We start from the raw sequence: 11,755 nt of genomic DNA on the forward strand, positions 1-11,755 counted from the left end.
AAAAACCAACTCAGAGACATACAGTATATTCCTGCCTTGTGTGAAGCCCAGATATTTAGCAGTCCCATAAACAGCAAGGGAAGAGATGAGAAGCATCGCTGCCGCCCAGATACTCACTTCCATGACAGTCCCTGGCTGTCAGGTTTTTGTGGAGTCACCAAAGCAGCAATGTTGACTTTGTCTTTAAGCACACCCCTCGGGAGATGTCACATCCCAGTCAGATGTGCCTGAACCAGTCTTTGGAAAAAGGAGAAATAAAAATACACATAGCCTACTGATCTTTAAAGACTGGTGTTAGAGAAAGTAGACCTCAGTATCACTGGCTTATTCTGTTGCCATTAGCAATCGCTATAGCATTTAACTGAGCTGTGGCTGTCGAGCCAGTTTCCTCTGCTATGTTGTCTCCAAAACAAAGAGCAACATCTCACAGCCAAAAATGTCCCCACATGTCCACCAACTGAAGAGCAAGATCCAAAGGATTTCTCAGTGCTCCAAGTTAAGCAAGTGTTGAATTATGGAGGAAAAAACCCTTGCAGGTCATTCCCCTGAATGTGCAGAGCTGCCATTTTCAGATCTGATCCCGTTTAGAATTGATGTAGCCGCTGTGATTATCTGGCTGATGGAGGAAGAAAAGCAGGCAGACAAAACATTTAAATTTTATACAGCAAAAATGGCAAGCATTGTAACGTGTCCTAAAAAAGCAAAAGAGCAATGAAAACTGTAAAATGGGAGACATGTTCCTTACTGAAAAGCTCTCACAGAGGCAAACCCCAGCTTCACCGGCTTTTCTGACAGAAACACGCAAAAACCCCAGGCTGTGAGAGTAAGAGCAAAGGTAAAGCAGCCCCTCGCCTGACTGCAAAGGCCCCTCTGAACCTTAATTCTGCCCCTACCCTGCGTCACAGCCAGAGACCCCAGTCCAGCCTGCGAGCCCGGGGCCCAGACCCTTCCACAGCGTGCTTACGGCAGATGCCAGTCCTGTGCCCAGCTCACATCATTGCCTTTCAAAGGACAGCATGCTCCTCGAAGCGAAAGGTTCATTACAGTATGTATGACGAGTCAGACATCTTTTTTATAATGCAGTTGCTTACGATATCGTAATTAGTTCTGGAAACGGGGATGTTTGTTTGTAAATTAATCAGCAATAAGCATTCCTGTGTTTTGTTGTCCTGTGAGAGGAGCTGACATACGCAGCCCGAGTTTGCAATGCTGGGTACTGTTTCAGAAGGATGGGAGTTCAAGGTTATAACCATTTTCTGGTCAGTGGAGGTTAGAGACGATTTTGTGCGCAGTGTAAATGGCATTGTCTGGCAGAGACAATTAGCAAATGAAGCGCTGCCCCACCAGAGGCTTTGCAGCCTTGGAGTCTCTTCTTCTAGGCTGACAACAAACAGAAATTTGAGATGGTATCTCGGGTTTCCAAAACAGGAAGCTGCTAAATCCAGCAAGCGAGCAATTCATTTCCCAGTTATAATGATGCTGCTCTTATATCTCCTTGGAGGATACTGGAGTGTTTTTCAAAGGGTAGCAAGGGAGGTATTTCATCCCCATTTTTCACCAGATGAAAAACCAAGTCTGCCAGGAGTTGAGCCGAGAGAGGGGTGTTTTTCTGTGCAGAACTGGTTAAACGGCTGTGACTCGGGTTTTGTTCCTTTCTGCAGTCCCAGGGCAGCGCTGCCTCCCTACGATGCCCCAGTCACAGCACGGCACAGTCCTCCTTCAGACCCCAAAGGGCTTCTGCTCTGCCTTTTTCAGGTTTATTCTGTGGAGGGGGAGCTAAGGCAAGTTTTCACTCACTCGTTATATTAATGCAGTATATATGACTTCTATAAATCAGCAGAGTGGCCCACATTAGACACGTGGGCCTAAGGTACAGGGAGGTACAGGAAGGTACAGGTACCTCTGTACAAGCGGTCCAGGCCTGGCCTTGGAGTGCTGCTGCATCAAGGGGATGACTTATCACAACCAAAGCTTTTATTTATGAATTCCTTCTGTTTTCCCATCGTCCCCTCTTGGGTACTTGCAAAGCGCTTTCTGTTCAGCCAGCTAGCCGAGAAGCAATAAGCTGGGGGGAAAAAAAAAAATTGTTTCAAGCTACATTCCAAAGGAAACTTCAGAGATTTTTCAACTACATGAAGAGCTTAAAAAACCTTCCAATTAAACAAAATATTGTTCTGACAGGAGTCCTCAAGTAGTATCTTCAATAACTCAGATTTATATGACCAGAAGTTTTGAGAGAATTGCCAGAAGGGAGAGCATTTTGAAACAAAAATTCAAGATGTTTAATCCTGAAACAATCTACACAGAACATTTAAATTTTCCTTTTTGTCTTCCAGCCAAGAACTATTCACCAAAGTTATCTCAAGTTTATATGTGGCTCCAGTTTTCTAGAACTTTGCTTTTCAGCAAATACCATACTTGAAAGAGTTTAGAAGTGTTTTCCAGTCCCACTTTTTGTTCTCATTCGTGGCTAATGCTGGAGTTCCTGGTGTGAAAGCGTTCTCAAGTGCTTCTGCGCAACATTACCAAACATCGCATCCACAGTCCAGCAAGCACAAGTTGTTTCCTGGAGATTAGTATGAGCTGCTGAGTAAACCTCAGCATGCACTGCTCCACACGCGCGCGCGCACAAGGTGCGACTGTCCCGCTGAAATAAATACAGACCAGTCCTAAGTACCTTTGGAAATCCCACCCGTGTACTCATCTGCAATTCAGGTGACGGTGATTAAAGTCTGTGGCTGGCTCAAACACACTCCGGGTAAAAATCAGTTCTTAAATATTTTGGGTCTTGCTGCCAAAACAAGTGTGCTTTTACATCTAGCAAAGCACTAGCGAAGTCCTGTAGTAGCAGCACCTGCAGCACCGGCAGAGCTCCCCTGCGCTGCGGCGATGCTTGAGCGGGCTTTGAGCTAGGCCGAGTACCTTACACAAACTGTAGTTAGAGCTTCACACGCAGACGTTGCTGCGTGCGCCTGCTTCCAACTCGCCGCTCTCTCGGTCACTACCCGCTGCTCAACAGCAGCCTATTGCAGAGCTTTTCAACTCTTTGTGATCCCTAGGAATTCTGCAGGGGACGTCTACATCGGCAAGATTTACTTATGCAGATTTCTGCATAGGATATGACCTTTCCAGAAAGGACACGTTTAGGGTCTCGTACTAGTTGGCCAGAGACACCCCTGGGATCTGTAGCTCACAGCCTGAAGACTGGGGACTTAGAAGTTTTCTCCTAGATTCTATTAGAGCTTCTTAATTAAAAGCCCTCTTTGGGGACCTGAATTGAATTGGAAACCATGGTGATCACTGAGGTCAATCAGCACAGAGATGATTGCATTTGGGAGAGTGAGGTGGAAGATGAGAAGGTGTGCATGTTGAAGAGCTTTAAGAAAAAACAAAAAACCCCAAATATCTGTAAAACCAAGGAGCATGCATGTTTTGCAAAAGAACGGTTAGAAGATTCACCTTATAGGGCTCACCATTCACTACTGAATCAGACACTAACAGCTGTCTCACAGCGTTGAAAGATGTCTTCAACTTTTATCTCTCTGAACATTTGATCAATGGATTTGACAGTCCGTCCACTTTCTCAAGTCCGTGTAGGCACATGTTCACTCATGTTGATAACTATACCAGGAAAACCAAAATGCTAACTAAGCAGCCGTGCTTCCCCCATGAAAGATGGATGTTGTTGCCAGCCTTCTATGAAAATAGAAACGTTCATCCACGTGCAGTGGGTCCCGTAACTTCATTATGCAAAAGCTAAAATACAAAGAGATGTTCAGTAGCCAGGAAGCATTTTTGTTCGAGTTGAATTCCACTGTTATAGTTAGGAAATACTCATTTGTGATCAGATAATGCGGATAAGATATACAAAGTTATGTTTTAGTTTCAACTTACAAATCATTGTACTAGCTCCAGGACAATGAAGTCCATTTCAAAATCAGAGCTGTTTTGGTTTTACTAGAAAGAACAGTTCTAAAATTCATTGTTTTTTCTTATAGAAAAGGATGACATACCACTAATCTACTTTAGTATCACCTTCTTCTCCCTTTCCTCTTATAGGAGAAAAATATAAATAGGTACAAGGAATGTTCTTCTTGTAAGTCTCCACCAGAAATAAGTAATCTTGCTTCGTTTGTCCTTGCGAATTACAGCATTTGGATCAGGAGCTTTTACAGACTAGGCACTTCTGTTGTTCAGCCCATGTGTGAAACACTTCGTATTGCTCTTGAGAAATCTTCCAATCCCAATACGCAGGGTTAACCTGTTATAACCTCCAGCAATAAATAAGAACATTCGCATAATTCATAGGAGACTGAAGTCTGTTGATCCATAACCTATCTAAATTAGCAGTTTCTTACAAGCCGCTTCCTTTTCCAAGGTGGAAGTGAAACACTGTAGCACAGAGATTGCAGGAATTCAGATCTTCCTCTCTCCATCACCTTGATTCGTCCCCCTGCCCCCGTCCAGGTCTCCTACTTACTTTACTGGCAGTATCTGCAACACCCTCCATATCCAACCCTTCTTCCCCTGCCGGCAACTATTCCATACCGAATTCACAACATGTAAAGGATAAAGCAGTAGGTGATGCTGATGTGCAGAAGCAGCAAAAATTGGGTTGTTTTTTTTTCTTACTCTCCAGTTAAGTTAACTGCAAGACTCAGATATGCTGCCAGCTAGAGCACACTCGCCTTCAGGACCACCCCACCCCCCCACTGTGACACCAGCCGTTTCAGTCAGTGCCAGGGCTTCGGACCTGTAAGGAGGCTTGGAGTGTCAGTCAGGTTAATATTGCTTGTCAATGCATTACAGGACGGCACGGCTTCTATGATAGGTTTAATTATTCCAAGTAGCCTTTTGCTGAAGCTTTCCCCTGAAGGCCAAAGCTTTATTCTATTTGTATTAGTATCACCTGGAACATATCAGTGGAAGTCAATAACCTTTGCTCTCTACTGACTTACTCTGCAGGGTTATAATTACAGCTATATAAGACACAAGCATGATGTAGCATGCATACAATGACGTGTATTTTTCCAGCAAAGGTAGAAGCAACTCTGTGCCACAGAAGCAGTATCAAACCCCATAAACCCCAAATACAACGGATTCAAGGAACGTCAGTCTGCTCCAATATGCATCAGTCGCTGTCTGCTTTCATTTCCATTAGTATATCACTGGAATAAGGCTACAGACTTAAAACCTGTATGTCCATGCAGTCAGCAGCACGATGGCAAGTGAGTCACCATGATATGCACCTGCAACAGCTTCTCCTCAGTTACCCAGGTCACAGCTCTCCCAATAAACAGGACAGGCCACCGTCTTGCCACAGAATGAGTCAGAAGTCAGGTTACCGAGGTCACTTGAAATTTTCAGTGACTAATCACTAGCTTTTGTTATCACCAAAGTACTACGTAAAGCTTCAGCGATGCTTTGCCACTGAAAATAATATCTACTGGTGCAGGTCTCCGCACACACATAGCTTCCTGCGGCAGCGCACTTCTGTGTGGGTTACTCGGTACCAAGCGTGCTATTCCTGATGCATCCTGTTTTGACTACTTGCGAAATTACTAGAGTTGCCGTATTCCTGCTAGCAGTCTTCCTGACAGAAACATGTGCAAGTTGAGCATTGTTTTTCTAACCGAAGTAGACCTTTTGCCAAAAAGTTAGTCTGCTATTTTCCCTCATCTCCATTTGCTGTTGGAGAAATATTTTCCACAGCAAAACATTAGCCACTGAGCCCTGCGGACAAATCCTGATAAAGGCTATTCAGTGAAGCTTTCCGCTTGTAATCAACATTTGCTCATGGAAACCAAAGCCCTTTATTTTTTTTCTTTTCCTCCTCCGAAGGCGTTTAGCCCTGTATCATTTCGTTCTGGCTTCGAAAGTCTTTGCACAGGGGGACGCATCCGTACTCTTTTATACACGGATGTGGGAGAGCGGAACGAGACCTCACTTTTTGCTTTCTATATAATTAGTATGTTCAGAGGAAACCTTAATGCTGTACATTAATTTTCAAATCTGGAGCATGTTTTCAGATAACACAGAAATACGACTTCGAAACAAAGCAAAGGCATTAATAAACACAGTACCAGGAAATCCACAAAGGTTAAGTGATTTTCTACAGAGTAATTCATTCTCCTAATGAGTTTGCTGCAGACAATGCTCTCTGCAAGCAGTTATTGCGTATGTATCTTTAATTTGTGTGTTTATATAATTCACGGTAGCGCAAAATAAATTTCTATGTATGTAAAGTGTCCTAATAGATGAAGTGAGGCTATAATATTCTTCCAGAGCTTGTTCATTACAATATGCACTGGACGGAGTCCAGAGGGAGAGGAAGCCATTAAACATTCAGCAAAACAATTGCTGTCATCCTCCAGAGGGACCGGCTTTGTAAATGCTTGTGTTAACACTGTACAAAATAGTTGAGTATTCGGGTAAAATTAGAATGATAAAGGGAGGCAAGCACCTCATCCTCAATTTCATGAGATCTGGTTGGATAACTAATGATATTTGGATCTTCGTCCCAGAAGAAGAGAGCTCATCCTCTCCCAGCTGCAGACTGGGCACCCCTGAGAGATAATTGTCACCGGCAAACGGAAAAGACGAAACGAAAAGAAAACATTTCCAGTGTTTTCTATCCACAAAGCTGAAACGCTCCCCTGTGTGTGTTTTCAATTTAACTAAAATAGATCACTGTGTGTAAACAGCCACTCTATCTGCATCATTCATAATTGATGGACTAGTCAGTACAACAGATACTTTTATCCGTCCCGTAAGTGATGAGAAACCAGACACTTCAGTGTCTTGTGCTCCTCTCAGTTGACATGAGTGGCAGCAGCTGTTATTCTAGGCTCCTTAACATGTAACGTTTGATGTAGAGACAAGAAAATTGGAGATGTATTTAGTGGAATTGGGTATAACAAAAGTAACTTCCATGATCAAACCCTCCCAGGAGAATACACAGGAAAGCTCTCACCACGTTTGTTAACAGCAGCCCAGGCATTTGTGTTCCTGGGCTTTAGAGGCCGTATGATAATAGTATTCTTATCAGATTAAGAAGTAACTTGCAGAAAAGGTAGGGCACGATCTCAAGATGCCTTCATTCACATTGGCAGCAAAGCGCAAAGGTGGTCCAGCACACCATCACCAGAGACTGTAAAGTACATACTAAAAAGATGAGCTTGTGTTTCAAACTTGGTTTTGCACATACGACTTCACACGCCTGTAAGAAACATGTGAGCAGACTTTTAAAACTATTGGAAACCAAGAGGAGATATTGCCACTTCCTTCTGCTTGGAAGAGATGCGAGTAGCTAGCTGACATGGGAACAAACGTAGCATCCCAGAAACAGCACACGAAGGACGGCAATCCTTCCTTCTCTGAGCAGGTACCTGAAGGCAGGAACTCCTGGCCCGGCTCAGACGAGGGCATGCTGGTGGTGGTAGTGAAATACTGGAAATTCCATTTAAACATGAAACCAAACGTCTTTCAGTGAGGGTGGTCAAGCACAGGAATGGGCTGCCCAGAGAGGCTGTGGGGCATATACCCTTCAAAATAGTCAAAATCCCATCAGATCAGCAATCTGCTCTGGTTGACCCTGCTTGGAGAAGGGGGCCGGACTAGGTGGTTTCCAGAGGTGCTTTCAAACCTCAACCACACTGTGATTCTGTGAAAGGGAAGTTGGCAAAGCAAGGCCACAGGCAGAAAATGATGTTGCCGGTGTTTGGCAGCAGGCTTTGGAGGAACCGTGTAGATACACCAAAAGAAAAGAGCTTCTTTTCCTTCTTTCCAGTCCCTCCCACCCCAACACACACTTTCTGTGCTGGCACGTAGGGAGGGAGGAGAGAAGGTGATCCCACGGCCAGAGCTTCAGAGCTCTCAGTCCTGAAAAGAGCAGGTGAGAAGGCAGACTCTTCGCCTGCTTTAGGACATGCTCCAGGGAGGCTCACTAGACCTCTTGCCAGCTGGCATTTTAGTGACCTACCCTGCAGACTAAGGGGTTAACAACTTGTGAGCTAAAATGCAGTTGCTTCATTCGTGGCCTCACTAGAGAGGGCAGCTGCAGCCCAGTTTTTAAGCCTCTGCTCTGAAGCAAGAGCCGATGGAAAGAAAACTGTAACTTCTGCCTTCTCCTCTGGGAAGAAGCTGGAGAAGGTTTGTGCGAAAGTCATTTTAATATTAAGCCAAAGGTCCAAGAAGCACCAGACAAACAGTTCTTTTTTTCCAAATAAAGAGTTAGTTACTACACAGATATAAAACTTTCTCCTCTCATTTTAGCCAGGCTGGTCCTTCCTTATTCCCAAGGGAACACAGTCATTTCTTGGGCATGTTTTTATATGTGCCACTGAGAGCCGGGAACAGGAGACAGCGTGTGCTCGCTCGTGGGTTTATGGCACAGGGCCTCTGCACAGAGCAGAGCCGCAGGGCACAGGCTGGCCGTGCGGAGCAGGGACGGGGCCCTTGCAAACCCAGGCTTTGAGGTCTTCTGGAGCCAGGAACTGCATCCAGCTTCTGACAGCCTCTTCAGTGGGCGCTGTAACGTGCCTGCAGCTAAGGTGGGAAGATCACTTCTCTCCGTTACTAAGAATATAGTCAGGGAAACATTACCCTCCGAATCGCTTTAATATGCATCACACTGCCACATATACTTTATGACTCTATTTGCACCCTACGTGTCAGTTCAGCTCAAGCCCACTGCTGCTGCCAAGCTCCTGCAGCTACTAGCTTTTCCCTCACACGCACCGGAGAAACGGGGAGAGCGGAAGACAAGAAGGCTTTCCATGAGGCTTCTGCTGAGACACGGGGATGGGGCTCGCCTCCTGCCCACGCAGCGTTGCTTGCATCCACCAAGGGCAGGCAGTAAGCAGAGAAAACTGCTCAGGGTGCATGAGTGGAAAACGGGTGACTGACTTAAAGCTACAGGGCAGGTGGAGAATGCAGAAGCGGGTTCATTTTTAGACTAAATCAGCCCAAGTCTGCGACACGATCCATGAGATTTGAGCAGCACAGAACTGCCATTGGAGGGTTCCGCTTTGCTTATGAAGTGACTCACTGGCTGATGGGCACAAGGCAACGTGGGTGACAGAAGTACTACCAAGGTGACCTCTAGCTACAAGGGCCACACGGATGGCGTGCTCAGAAGCAGAAAGAGGGATACGAAGTGAAAGGCTCTGGCTCCCTCCCTGTCATCTCCCTGTGCAAAAGTCTGCCATAAATAAAGGCATAGGCAGAAGCAGTTGTCCTTTCTCTGTACCTTGTCACCTCAGATGGGGAGTACAGCTGGTTACTCAGCCAACCTGCTTATTCCGCTGTGCGCTGCAGCTGGCTGCAGGAGGGGGAACATGCTGCAGATCCTTACAATGTAACGCTGTTCCCAGGCTAACAAATACTGACGTTTCTTTCAGGTGCTCCGGACAAAAGCAGGACATTGCTATTCCTCTCTCCTATGAGTGCCTACAGCCCTAAAAATTGAGCATTCGGGGATTTGTATATATTCCTTATCTTAAACTATTGCTTAGCAACAGACTTTAACCAAGGACGTGTTTGTGAAACTGCCAGGCATATCCATATCTGCTAAGTGCAAAGCAATAAACACACCTTTCCAAATTGTCTCTGCTAGCATCACATATGTGGCAGGTGATCAAACTGAGCAGAAGGTTATCAGCTGTATAGGCTTTTAGCATTTTTGCAATGCTAATAAAGTGATCTGGACCTGGGTGAATCAAAGCCTTTTCACTGCAGAAAAGGTATCTTTGCATACCAAGTAGGTTGCAGACGGTGAGCACCCATCAGGACTCTGCGTGATGCAGTTCTGTGGCTGCTCCTCCCACGTGGAGAGGAGCAATGTACATGTTTATCTAGCAAGCGCTAGGTGTTCCCCTGACTGCTACATGTGCGCGTACTAATGAAGAGCCCTGTTTTGAGGAAAAAAAAACCCCACACTTTCTTAAACATGACTTTAGATACCATCTTGGTATCTATCAACCCAGCTATTCTATCAAGCAGTTAATAGGGCAAAGCTTAACACCAGTATTGTACCTCAAACAGGATTGCAGCTGACAGTCCAAGGTTATGCTTCTCAGTTATGTTACAGACGAATTTTTTCCCTTCCAGTTACCAGGCTGTACTTTACCACTATGAGCCACAATGTAAATGTAACACACATCTATATGATAATTGGGCCTGGAAAGACGGGCGAACACACGGTGCCTTCTCAGCTCCCCGTATCCTTGAGCCCCAGCGGCTGGCGACTGCGCTTCGCACTGTCCTGTGGGGAGCTCACAGTGGCCTTCTGCAGCTAAAGGATCCCTTCCTTTGCAGAGTTTCTTTTATGAAACGGGAAGGAGATGAATTTCACTTCATGTCTGGGCTCAGGGGAGAAGAACCAGTTTCCTGCCTAGAGCAGGGATGAGATGCATTGAATAAAGGGGGAGTGGCAGCTGTGAAACAGCCGGTTTTGGCATGCAGGGAAGCAGGTAAGGAGACTGCAGCCCCTCTTCTCACATGCTCTAAGGAAACATGGGTGCATGCATGGCATATTACAACGTAGCGACACGTGCATTGCTGTGCTTCTCTGCACTGCGCACACCCTGTCCTCTGTGCACCAGCACCACAGCGGTGCGTGCACCTTGCAAAAGGGGCAGAGTTTGAGAGGCAGAGAGGCAGGTTGTTCGGCGTAGGGTTCTCCCCCTAGTTTCACAATAATTGCTGAACTATATTTTACAATGTTGTAAGAGCTTACATCATCACTCTGAGGGCTTGGGGAGGCAGCAGGCAATCCCACACGATCCTTATCTTTGTTAGCACATGCCTGTAACACCATCATTAACACAAAGGCCAGGCACACTGATGCTCCAGCTGCTGCAGTGCCGGCTACTTACAAAGACGCAATAAAACTCTTCATGCCCGGTCAGAGCTACAGCAAAGGAAGAGAAGCCCTTCAGACTGGAGGAAATATGAAGCACTGAACAGTAATGAGCAGACAGCACGTTAAGGCAGTCCCTGTGGACAGCCCTGTTGTAAACGGTATCATTTCAGCGCTGACTTAAAACTGAGCAGTATACCAGACTTGCAGCAGCTTTTAAGGTTTTAATCCAGGTTTAAATGATTCATTTGAGACCCTTCATAAGCCATACGCACTTAGAAGAGAAGCTGCAGTTGGGTCTATATCGTCTTAAGACATGCTGACATTAATGGCCATGCTGGCAAGAGTGAAATTGGTGCTCAGTTCTGGGATGTGCTGGACACCTACATCTTGCACTGGAGTCAGAATTGTACATCATTCATCTTTACTCATTTTCTCATCAGTTAAAAGGGGAACTGGAGGAATAGAGAAAAGAAAAAGAGGAGAAAGAGCAGGAGCCCCTATTAGATCTCACTGATTATACCCTATAGCCCAGAAAAGCAGATTCAGCTGAGTTTCCAAAACATAGATACTTTCCGGGTATGCTCTCAGTCTGGGAAGGCCGAGTACATCCCTGCTGAGGACAGAGGGCAAGAAGGAGAGGTGGTCCTGTGCCAGCAGGATCAAGCCACTTTTGTCAGGGCTCCGTGAGCAGAAGGAGCACAGGGGATTAAAATCCTTTCTGAAATTCTGATGACAAGAGGAAACACGGCTCTCCCATTATCCTCCTGCAGATAAATATTTGAAAGCAACTATAAAGAAAACTCAGCCATGCGTCCCCTGCTACCTACCAGGCAGCCGTGTCAGTACAATGGGAGCCACGTTCAGACAAACAGCAACACAAGGTGGTTGAAT

This window comes from Aptenodytes forsteri, unplaced genomic scaffold, assembly GCF_000699145.1.
Source record: "Aptenodytes forsteri isolate BGI_AS27 unplaced genomic scaffold, ASM69914v1 Scaffold584, whole genome shotgun sequence".
In the NCBI taxonomy this organism is placed as follows: Eukaryota; Metazoa; Chordata; class Aves; order Sphenisciformes; family Spheniscidae; genus Aptenodytes; species Aptenodytes forsteri.